The sequence below is a fragment of the Ovis canadensis genome, chromosome 18, assembly GCF_042477335.2.
Source record: "Ovis canadensis isolate MfBH-ARS-UI-01 breed Bighorn chromosome 18, ARS-UI_OviCan_v2, whole genome shotgun sequence".
Lineage (NCBI taxonomy): Eukaryota > Metazoa > Chordata > Mammalia > Artiodactyla > Bovidae > Ovis > Ovis canadensis.
In genome coordinates, this window is record NC_091262.1 from 70,170,914 (window position 1) to 70,181,779 (window position 10,866).

Here is a 10,866-nt window from a genome sequence, read left to right on the forward strand (position 1 = left end):
GTTTTTTTCCCACTTCTGTTTCACTTGGCATCGAGACAACTTTCCTTGTAGATCCCTAAAGGAAGTTTCATCCTTTCCATGACATCACAGACCTTTGGGATCCAAGAATTAAGGGCAGAAGTCTCTTGCTAGCTAACCGTGAATAAGCCCTGGACTTATTTCTAACTATGCCTCAAACCCTACAAATCTACCAAATTCTTATTCAAATCTAATCAATTTCCCCCAGTTTAGAAAATACCCTCAAAGTAAATAAAGTTCAAGGGCTCCTACAGTCTTAGATTTCCAGCTTTCTCTTAGATTTTGGCATATAACATCCTAAGTACCTTTAAAAAAAATTTTTTTAATACAGCTATTCTTAGCTATTTTCAGTGTGAAGGTTTTTCCAAATGCCTTAACTATATTCCAAAAGTGAAAATCCAATATTTACTTTTCATGTTAAAGTTAACTCCAGTGAGTTAGGACAGGATTTGCAAAAACTAAAGATAGCCTAATATAATCCACAATAAAGTAGCTTCGGAAGTACTTGTGACCTTGGGTGACTATAGCAGATATTTAAGACTTAAATAACATATTTCTATATACTCTGATGAAAAGTTTACTTTAGAAAAACCATTAAACATTAATTTGAGTCCTAAAAGAAGCATGGGTAGGTGACTTGTCTTTTAGGTATGGAGGCTCTTTATATAACTAAGTAAAATTAAGATTGCAGCAAGGATACACAAAGAGACCAATAAAAGGATAGCCCAGAAACATGTGAACATATGTATGGAAAGTTGACATATGACACTTAAAGATTATTGAAAGGAAAAACAGAATATTCAATAAACAATGCTGGGAAGAGTAGATTACCTGTATGGGAAAAAAAATGAAACTGGATTCCTACTTCACACCACACAAAAATTAATTTCACATGGACTAAGGACACAACTATGAAAGGCAACATTTTAAAGCTTTTAGAAGAAAACATCAGACTGTATCTTTATGATCTCAGGGAAAGGAAAGATTTGTTAAACAAGATGTCAAAAGAGCAAACCATAAGGAAAAGCTTGACATGTTCAACCATGTTAAACTACAAAATGAATGTCTCTGTCAAAAACCACTATAAAGAAAGTAAAAGACAAGCGGCTGCTGCTGCTAAGACACTTCAGTCGTGTCCAACTCTGTGCGACCCCATAGATGGCAGCCCACCAGGCTCCCCCGTCCCTGGGATTCTCCAGGCAAGAACACTGGAGTGGGTTGCCATTTCCTTCTCCAATGCATGAAAGTGAAAAGTGAAAGTGAAGTCACTCAGTCGTGTCCGACTCTTAGCGACCCCATGGACTGCAGCCTACCAGGCTCCTCCATCCATGGGATTTTCCAGGCAAAAGTACTGGAGTGGGGTGCCATCGCCTTCTCTGAAAACACAAGCTACCTACTAGAAAAAAGATATTTGCCACAAGCATAACTGATAAGGGATTAGTATCCAGAAAATGTATATATATTCGCCAGAAATCAACTTTTAAAAGACAAAAAATTAAAAACAGGCAAAAAACACAGTCATCCCATACATCCATAATTAAGGAAATGTAAATTAAACCCCACCATTTCTCATCTACCAGATGGTTGAAAAGAAAAAATTTAGATTATTACAAATGTACAAATGTCTCAAATGTTGTTGAGAAAGGGAACAAAGTGAATACTTAACACATTGCTTGTGAGAGTATGAACTGTTATAAAGCAATTCAGTATTATCTAGCAAATCTGAAGATCCACAACTCTACTCTGAGGCAAAAAAGCACAGGAAATTCTTACACATGTACACAGAGAAACATGAATAGGTATAGTAATAACAAAATAGCTTTTAATGGCAAAAAGCAAAATCAGATTTTAATATGAAGACTGAAAACACCCTAAATATTCATCAACAGGAGGATGGATAAACAGTTGTAAATTCATACAGTGGTGTGCTATGCAGCAAAAAAAGGAAATGAACTATAACACAACATAGATGACTCTCATAAACACAATTTTGTGCTCTCCCAAAACATGAAACTGAACAGTGCATTACTTATGAATACCTACTTATGTAGTAAAACTATACAAAAATTCAAGGAGCATACCAAAAGACATGATCAAGAAGAAAGATACAATTATGGTTAAAAACATATGTATTAGTCTGTAGCATGATATAGGTACAGGGCATCTATTTTATCTGTAGTCTCTAAACCTGTAGATGTATCAAAAGTACTATTTTGCACACATGAAATAATTTTCATTTAAAAATTAAGCAAGCACATGGCTGTGGTATAAATTATGAAAATATAGAAAACTATATGAAGAAAATAAAAATTAACAATAACCCCATAATCCTAAGATAACTACAATACTTAAATAAACATACTTAAATAATGTGTTTTCTTCATCCCCCCTAGAGTGGAAGCACGGAGTCCTAGCCAGTGGATCACCAGGGAATTCCCATTTTACTATTTTTACTTTTTTTTTTTCAACAGTTTTATTGAGGTACTGACTTAAGTGAATTGTACAATTACACCAGTCAGACATATGTATAAAGAAGAGGAAACATCTTTACAACCAAGAAAATGAATATGAATATATTCATGGGACAGGGAAGCCTGGCAGGGTCCCAAAGAGTTGAACATAACTGAGCAACTGAACTGAACTGACTGATGAATAAATTCGCCATCCCTGAAAGTTACCCCCTTAACATCCATCCCCTTTTTCCTTTCCTTGCTGCTCCCTACCCTCAGGTAACCACTGATCTGTTTTCTATTACTTTAGTTTGTCATTTCTAGAGTTTTGTCAGGTATCGTTTGGGCGTAACTTATTCATATGCTTCACTTTAGTAGATACTGCCATCAACTTACACTTCTACCCACAGAGTACAAGTTGTTCTACATACTTATCAAAACTTGTTTGCCTTTTCCATTTTTAGCCATTTTTTTCATATCCTAAGAAAAATACACATAAAATTATTGCCTGAACAAAAAAATTAAACTCTCAATGAAGACTGAAGTTAAACTCAGAAATTTTCATCCAAGAGCATTTTCCCTTAAATGCACAATAATAACTGAAGCAAAGGCCCAAACTGGTCTATGACTCATGAATTCTGATTCAGCCAAAATGTCTGATACCTATATAAGATTTTTAGAAGAGTCATTGAGATACACACTAGAAAAATCACATAACTTAAAAGTTATTGCTCACTCAGTCGTGTCTATTTGTGACCCCATGGACTGTAGCACGCGAGGCTTCCCTGTCCGTCATCATTTCCCAGAGCTTGCTCAAACTCATGTCCATTGAGTTGGTGATGCCATTCAACCATCTCATTCTCTGTTGTCCCCTTCTCCTGCCTTCAATCTTTCCCAGGATCTGGGTCTTTTCTAACAAGTCAGCTCTTCACATCAGGTGGCCAAAGTATTTGAGGCTCAGCTTCAGAATCAGTCCTTCCAATGAATAGTCAGGATGGATTTCCTTTATACTATTCAGGGGGTTCTCAAGGCAAGAATGCTAAAGTGGTTCCAAGGAACAAGGGACTCTCAAGAGTCTTCTCTAACACCACAGTTCAAAAGCATCAATTCTTTGGCGCTCAGCCTTCTTTATGGTCCAACTCTCACATCCATATATGACTACTGGAAAAACCATAGCTTTGACTATATGAATCTTTGTTGGCAAAGTAATATCTCTGCTTTTTTTTAATATGCTAAGTTGGGAGCACCTAAATACTAGAACTCAGGTGAAATGCAATTCAACAGTTTGTTAAAGTGTGACATTAACACTGACAACATCTGAACTCAACAGATCAAAATACCACTAAAATAGTGTTCATAATTTGAATTGGGGGGATTAAATACTTTCTATTCAATATGCTCAGATACTTGCTCTCAGCTACTACTTAACCAGCAGACAGGAACCATGCTGGGTGATGCTCTTTAATATAAATGTATCCTATTAGCCTTATATTCTTTCCAATCTGACCATAAACTCCCCTATACTCTACTACCCTATCACTTCTTCAAATGTGTCTCAAAATAAAGATTCTACAATCACTATCTTTATTTCTTCATCTTCTATTTACTCCTCAAAGTAATTCAAATTTGGCTTCCATCCTTATCTTTTTATTGGGTTGGCCAAAAAGGTTCTTTAGGTTTTTCTATAAGATACGGAAAATCTCAAAAATTTTGGCCAACCCAATATTTAAACTATGCTTGTTGAGTTCAACGACAGCCTTCTAACTACCAAAACCAACAGGTAATTTATCAGTTCCTATCTTCCTGATTCCTCTATCTCATTTGACTCTAAAATAGATTTCTATCCTTTATTAAAACTCTTCCCTCTCCTGGCTTCTATGACACTGCTGACTGTTAAGTCACTTCAGTCATGTCCGACTCTGTGTGACCCCATCCATAGACAGCAGCCCACCAGGCTCCCCCGTCCCTGGGATTCTCCAGGCAAGAACACTGGAGTGGGTTGCCATTTCCTTCTCCAATGCATGAAAGTGAAAAGTGAAAGGGAAGTCACTCAGTCATGTCCGACTCTTCGTGACCCCAGGGACCACAGCCTACCAGGCTCCTCTGTCCATAGGATTTTCCAGGCAAGAGTACTGGAGTGGGGTGCCATCGCCTTCTCCTATGACACTACTGTCTGTCAATTTGCTTCCCTCTTTCCTGAACTTGCCTCCTTGGTCTCCTTGGCTGTCTCTACCCATCACTTAAGTACTGGTATTTTCCATCCTTGGTCTTCCTCTTTTTTTTCTTAATTCTACTTACTTGAATCATTTCTTCCACTCTCACAAGATTAAGTATCACAAATCCATGGGTGGTTTCCAACATTCACAACTCTGATCCTGATTTTAGAAAATCCCAGTACCAATATACCTAACTGCCAACTAGACAGCTCTGCCAAAGGTCCTACAAAAATCACAAGCTCATTTTGTCTCAACCTGAATTAGTCCCTCAATTTGGTAGTTTTATTTGTGAATACACAATTGTAATTCAAGTGGAGCCAATAAAATACAAGAGGAACTTAAAATTTTTGTTTCTTGAAGAGTTTTTTTAAAAAGAGCAAATTTTTATGAAGGCTTTTTCCTCCACACTCGAAGTCATTAGCAAAAGCTACAAAATACATGATAAAATATCTCAAATCCCAGTTCTCAAAGGCAATCATATTAATATTTTCTTCCAGAAAGAGCAATTTTTAACCTTGAAAAAGTCACATATCAAAATATTGAACTGGTAAGTACGGAGTGTTGTTACTGTTAACTCTTAATATTTCCAGGCTGCTTATAACAGTATTAATCAGGGAAAACACCTCTATCAAACAGCCTACTTGGAGGAAGAATCAGTATATTTTAGAAATGAAAGCAATTCTTTTACATGCTGTATTTTAAAGCAGCGGTCCCGAACTTTTTGGTATCAGTGACCAGTTTGGTGGAAGATAATTTTTCCATGGAGGTGGTGTGTGTAGAGGGAGGCGGGGTGGGGTGCCAGGGGGGTGCCAGGGGTGGTTTTGGAATGATTTAAGCATATTACATTTATTGTGCACTTTATTTCTATTATTATTACATCAGCTAGACCTCAGATCATCGGGCATTAATCTCAAAGGTGGGGGGACCCCTGTTCTAAAGGAATTAATCAGCGTTTTTTGTCTTGGCATTTATCGTACCTATACCTACCATCTGTGTGCCATATAGCCACGATTCATGTGTAGTATTTTCTTGATTTAAAGAAAACCATAGTAAAGAAACAAGAAGAAAAAAAACTGGAGGAGACAGAAGCCAAATCTAAAATCTGCTGCTGTTGCTGCTGCTGCTAAGTCGCTTCAGTCGTGTCCGACTAGCTAGGTAGATAATTCATATTTTCCAAAATTCAAAGCAAAGTGATATTTACCACCCCTCCGCGGATTCAAAAAGTTTCAGAAACATCACAGAGAGAAACAATTCTCTAACTAGTTCTCATCAGTTTCTCCAGGTAAAAAGAAAAGCCTTCTCTTCCCTCTTAACCCAGAGGCCACCCCAGCCCTCCCTAGCCCCTGCTCCCAGAGCCGGTCGTCGGAAGCGCGCCCCAAGGGCAGGGAGTGGGGCGCGCGGCCGGCTCCACCGGGGCTGCGGTCTCCCCTCCGTCCCCTCCCAACGAGGAGACCCGTGAACCCAGCGGACCCAGTGCTTCACAGGGCGAGTCCCTGCCCTCCAGGCCTCAGAGATCCCGGCGGTCGAGGAAATTTCCCTCAGGCCTGAGAAGAGTAGGCGTCGCTGAGGAGAATCAGGTACAGTCCCCCGAGCCCCGAAATAGTGCGACTCTTTTTTTTTTTCTTAAGTTAAAGGAGACCAAACCCTACAAAACAACTGCTCCACACAGCCTCCAGAGGCTGCGGGTGAGGGGGCTATTCAGCCGTCGGCGAGTCCCACCGGGTGGGCCCAGCAACGGCCGCTCGAAGCCACACAGCTTACCCGAGGAAGCGCCCGGGACCCCACACCTGAGCCCCCTGGCTCTCTCCCCCGCCGCGTCCCCGGGGTCTCCACGCTTCGCTCTCGGGGAGTCCCCGCTTCACACGCCACTGAGGCAGTGCCGCGCGGCCGCGGCCGGTTACCTGCTCGAGGTAGTGGGCGCTCTGGCGTCGCCGCCCGCGGGAACCGTGATTCGGGTCACCTCGCGCGGCCGCGCCCCGAGGCCCCTCCCCCGTCCCCTGAAGACCGCCCCGCCCACTCGCCAGGTCCGCTCCGCCCCGCCCCCTCAGGTCCGCCCCACCCGACCCGAGGTGCGCGCCGACGGAGCGGCATGGGGCGTGGCCGTCTGTCCCTGCACCTGAGCTCCAGGGCCCTGCCCCCTTGGCTCCTCCCCTCCTCGCCTCACCCAGCACAGCTCTCTGATGCACCCTCTGGAAGGGTCTAAGATGAAGCCAGGCCGGGTTTGGAGTGTGTTAAGGGATCAGAAGCGAGGTAAAAGACAGGGGTGTTTAGTGGGAATGCCGCCCGCCTGATGAAGCTCCCTGAATAGGGAGGGAAGGAGCAAATTCTCTTGCCAGAAGATACTTCTGCAAGTAGAGAAACTTCTTGGAAGCCAAGAAACTTTTGTTTGTGTTACTGGTGTTTAGTGTTTATATCCTATTTAAAGTCTTGAGAATCAGCTCACAACTCTTCACTTTTATGACTTTACGTTTCCTACTGCTTTACCTGGTGGCTCCGCGGTAAAGAATCCATCTGCAATACAGAAGATAGGGGTTCCATCCCTGGGTTGGAAAGATCCCCTGGAGAAGGAAGTGGCAACTCCTGTATTCTTGCCTGGGAAATCTCATAGACAGAGAAGCCTAGCAGGCTACAGTCCATGGGGTTGCAAAGAGTCAGACATGACTGAGTATGCATACACTACTTTACCAGCAGCAGGTACCTTGGAAGGAATCCCAGAGGTATCCACTACGTGTCCTGCCCCATTCTATGCTGGAATCCCGTGTGGCACACTTTGGCACAGTTGGCTGGCCCTTTTCTTTTTTGCCTTCCTTTCTGGGAATCTCTGTTCTTGGAAAGTTGTTGAATGAATTCCTAGATTATCTGTTGATGAATGGCTAAGTTTTGAGAGGCTGATGGATTGTAAATTGAAGTTCAGTTTAGTTCAGCTGCTCAGTTTTGTCTGACTCTTTGCAACCCGTGGACTGTAGCACACGAGGCTTTCCTGTCCATCACCAATTCCCAGAGCTTGCTCAAACTCAGGGTCCATTGAATCAGTAATGCCATCCAACCATCCCATCTTCTGTCATCTCCTTCTCCTCCTGCCTGCAATCTTTCCCAGCACCAGGGTCTTTTCCAATGAGTCAGTTCTTCACATCAGGTGGCCAAAGTATTGGAGTTTCGGCTTCAGCATCAGTCCTTCCAATGAATATTCAGGACTGATTTCCTTTAGGACTGACTGGTTGGATCTCCTTGCAGTCCAGTGACTTTCAAGAGTCTTCTCCAACACCACAGTTCAAAATCATTAAATAGAGGTAATCATTTTCTTTCTGGAGAGTAGTCTTTCTGAAAATGGATTCTGTTCATTTCCAGGATCTAGTTGCTAGAGTGGAAGTTAGGGTGGGGTGGGGGTGGGGAGGAGGATGCCTTGATCCTGAGAACTAATTAATCCTGGGGAAAGAGAGACTATAGCTTCTCTCCTTGAGTTGACAGGGCTTTCAAGGCCTAAGAACTGTGCTTTACTTTGTATCATCCTGTATTTCTCAAGTTTATTTGATTTGAGGACTGGCAGAATATGCCACCCCAAAATATCGGGATACTTTTGCATAAAGATTATTTTGAGGCATCTGAGAATCAGCAGTTGGAAGGGGTACTCTGAACTTCCTTTTTCTTTCTGAAAGCAGGAAATGGAACTCCCAAGTGAACAATGTCCTCCCTATGCCATAAGGAAAGAAAAAGGCTTATCATCAGAGATGAGAGTCAAGGAAGGGGGAAGTCTACACAAAGAAACCTTTTTAAAGTAACCCTTATCTTTATATTCACTTCTCCACTATTAACTAACCTGGCTCAAGTCCCTTTGTTGCCCCCCCCCCCATTTTTGCTCCTTACTGCTCTGTGTGCAATTTAGTATATAACTAAGTGTTTGGCTCTAACTGCATCTTTGGGTCTTCATTTTCCTGTGGGTATGCCCATGAACATGTGAAAAAATAAATCAGTGTGCTTTGCTCCTGTTTCAGTTCAGTTCAGTTCAGTTCAGTTCAGTCGCTCAGTCGTGTCCGACTCTTTGCGACCCCATGAATCGCAGCACACCAGGCCTCCCTGTCCATCACCGACTCTCGGAGTTCACTCAGAGTCGCGTCCATCGAGTCAGTGATGCCATCCAGCCATCTCATCCTCGATCGTCCCCTTCTCCTGCCCCCAATCCCTCCCAGCATCAGAGTTTTTTCCAATGAGTCAACTCTTCGCATGAGGTGGCCAAAGTACTGGAGCTTCAGCTTTAGCATCATTCCTTCCAAAGAAATCCCAGGGCTGATCTCCTTCAGAATGGACTGGTTGGATCTCCTTGCAGTCCAAGGGACTCTCAAGAGTCTTCTCCAACACCACAGTTCAAAAGCATTAATTCTTTGGCGCTCAGCCTTCTTCACAGTCCAACTCTCACATCCATACATGACTACTGGAAAAACCATAGCCTTGACTAGGCGGACCTTAGTCGGCAAAGTAATGTCTCTGCTTTTGAATATGCTATCTAGGTTGCTCATAACTTTTCTTCTAAGGAGTAAGCGTGCTCCTATTTATCTGTGTCAATTTAATTCTCAGTTCCAGGTAGAAACCCTAAGAGTGTAAAGTTTTTGCTTTCCCTCCACACCACACAACTCTCCTCTTGAGAAATGCTGGTTAATATCCTGGGGCCTCAATGTCTCAGCAAACACACTTTGATAAACACTGCTTAAAAGCCCTGGAATATTCACTTCAGTAATTTTTCATTCTATTACAAATGTTTGCAGAGTTCTGTACTCTTTACACAAAGCTTTCACGTGAGTCATCTCATTTAAGCCTCACAATTGTGATGTAACTGTTATTATCCTAGTTTTACAGCTGAAAATATTGAGGGTCAAACAAGCAGTAGTTACTCAAGTAGAGTCTAGATTGACTCTGGACTTCAGACTCTAAGGCTTTAAAAATATGTATTATATAAAGTGTGTAGGTAATGTGCTCTATTTAAGGATCAAATGATTCTGTATATATGTGAAGTTACACACACACACATATACTTTCTCTCTCATTTGACCCTTAAGTAGAGCACTTCCTTGATTGGAAATCTCTGGATTCATGTGTTACTTTTCTAGGCCCAGGACTTTTACCTATCTTTTACTCCCTGCAGCACCTGACATCATAGTGTAGGGCACTTAAATGTGCTGGATGAACAAAGAGTGACTGGTCGGGACTTCCCTGACGGTCCAGTGCATTTCAGTTCATTCGCTCAGTCGTGTCCGACTCTCTGTGAGCCCATGGACTGCAGCATGTCAGGCTTCCCTGTCCATCATCAACTCCTGGAGCTTGGTCCAACTCATGCCCATTGAGTCAGTGATGCCATCCAACCATCTCCTCCTCTGTCATCCCCTTCTCCTCCTGCCTTCAATCTTTCCCAGCATCAGGGTCTTTCCCAATGAGTCAGTTCTTTGCATCAGGTGGCCAAAGTAGTGGAGCTTCAACTTCAGCATCAGTCCTTCCAATGAATATTCAGGACTGATTTCCCTTAGTATTGACAGTTAAGAATTCACTCTGTAATGCAGGTGATGCTCCCACATGCCACAGAGCAACTAAGCCTGTGCACTGCGACTGCTAAGACCATGTACCACAACTGCTGAAGCTCATGTGCCACAACTAGAGAGTCTGTGCGCTGCAAGAAAAGATCCTGTGCGATGCAATGAAGAGCCTGTGTGCCTCAACTAAGACTGGATGCAGCCAAATAAATAAGCAAGCAATATAATACTTAAAAAAAAGAAAAGAGTGAATGGTAAATGAATGCACAATAGTCCCTCCTGAGCTGGATGGGGTGCTTGGTTCCCTGATGAACAACCTTAGCAACCTCCTCACTGTTGCAGAAGTCCCCAGACAAGAGCTTCCCAAATTGCTCTTAATTTTCTTCCATCTAAAAAAGGCTTATTAGAAGAACTTACTCGGCTGACAGATATAGTTTGTTGAAAACAACAAAACCAGTTCCTTTGTTTTCTTTGAAATGTTCCCCCTTCCTGTTCCACTTTCAGAGGCATTGATAATGTACAAATGGAGGATATGGTATACCTTTCTCTGTGACCTTGTGTTCCCTCTTCCCATAGAATGATGGTGTTTGCAACATTCTGAGTGGGGTTTTTTGTTTGTTTGTTTAGTGTTTGTTTTTTTAATGTTAAACATTAATGCTTTTA

The 10,866-nt window shown here is 42.2% G+C and overlaps 1 protein-coding gene across 2 annotated transcripts in view; it reads right to left on the reverse strand.

Annotated features, from left to right (window-relative positions):
• Nucleotides 1–6,790, reverse strand: part of TC2N (tandem C2 domains, nuclear) — a 45,594-nt gene extending 38,804 nt beyond the window's left edge. The window contains exon 1 of one of the 2 annotated variants that reach the window (XM_069559602.1): nucleotides 6,586–6,790. The gene's annotated coding sequence lies outside the window, so the exon portion shown is untranslated. Of the gene's footprint in view, nucleotides 1–6,445 lie in introns of both variants that reach the window. The other variant, XM_069559603.1, reaches the window with a different exon arrangement.
• Nucleotides 6,791–10,866: the final 4,076 nt, after the last annotated feature.